Source organism: Gossypium arboreum, chromosome 12 (assembly GCF_025698485.1).
Source record: "Gossypium arboreum isolate Shixiya-1 chromosome 12, ASM2569848v2, whole genome shotgun sequence".
In the NCBI taxonomy this organism is placed as follows: Eukaryota; Viridiplantae; Streptophyta; class Magnoliopsida; order Malvales; family Malvaceae; genus Gossypium; species Gossypium arboreum.
In genome coordinates this window covers 87683278-87684571 of record NC_069081.1, presented here as the reverse complement: position 1 = coordinate 87684571, position 1294 = coordinate 87683278, and the positions used below count along the sequence as shown (strand labels likewise).

Below are 1294 nucleotides of genomic sequence, written 5' to 3'. Positions count from 1 at the left end.
CAGTTTGATGGTTTGCAGGACGAAGATCCCAACGCTCACTTGGCAAAATTTTTGGAACTATGTGATACATTTAAAATTAATGGCATTTCTGATGATGCCATTCGACTTCGGTTGTTTCCCTTTTCGTTGAGGAATAAGGCTAAACAATGGTTGAACTCGTTACCACGAAGGTCAATCACTACTTGGGAACAAATGACCGAAAAGTTTTTATTAAAATATTTTCAGCCGGTTAAAACAACCAAATTACGTAATGATATCTCTTCTTTTGTGCAGATGGATTTAGAAACACTCTATGATGCATGGGAGAGATGCAAGGACCTTTTGAGAAGGTGCCCTCACCATGGGTTACCCCTTTGGCTACAGGTTCAAACATTTCATAATGGCCTGAATCCTTCAACTCGACAGATGATCGACGCACTCGTTGACGGAACCATCAATAATAAGACACCTAAAGATGCTTATGAATTTATAGAAGAGATGTCACTGAATAATTATCAGTTGCAAGTCATGAGGACAAAGCCAACAAAAGCAGCCGGCATTTATAACGTCGATTCGGTCACCATGCTTTCTAATCAGGTAGAACTCTCCAATAAGAAAATTGATGCTTTTCTTAGTTCTTCACAGGTTCACCCAGTAATGCAGTGCGAAGCAAGTGGATGTGGATCAAGCAATTCAGAATACCCACCCTATGGCCACAACATGGAGAACGAGCAGTTAAATTACATGGGTAATAATCCTCGATTTCAAAAAAATCCTTATAGTAATACTTACAATACAGGTTGGAGGAACCACCCAAATTTCTCATGGGGAGGCCAAGGGAATCAGAGACCACCACCTCCACGCTTCCAACAACCACCCTACCAACAAGAGAAAAAGCCCAACCTTGAGGAGATGCTAACAAAATTCATCTCGGTGTCAGAAACTCATTTCCAGAATACCGAGACAACCCTTAAGAATCAACAAGCGTCAATCCAAGGGCTCAAAACTCAGATAGGCCAACTCGCCAAACTGATTTCTGAATGACCACAAGGTAGTTTGCTGAGTAACACAGAATCTAACCCAAGGGAACAACTCAATGTGATTACCACTCATGACAAGGAAGGGTTAGTTGAGCCTGCATCAAAATCGAGGCAAGGCATTGTGGTAAGTCAAGATAAAGGTGAGGTAGTCCACAGTGAGCAAAAAATGGTAAGTAAAGAGTACAAACCACGGGTGCCGTACCCCAATCCGACAAGGAAAGACCGTACAGATGAACAATTTGGTAAATTTCTTAAACTATTAAAGAAATTACATA

At 41.1% G+C, this 1294-nt stretch overlaps 1 non-coding gene across 1 annotated transcript; it reads right to left on the bottom strand.

Moving 5' to 3' along the window:
- Nucleotides 1–240: 240 nt before the first annotated feature.
- On the bottom strand, nt 241–347 carry LOC128286016 (small nucleolar RNA R71). Its single transcript, XR_008276563.1, has one exon. It is a non-coding gene; the product is annotated as a small nucleolar RNA R71 (small nucleolar RNA).
- Between the last annotated feature and the right edge of the window lie 947 nt (nt 348–1294).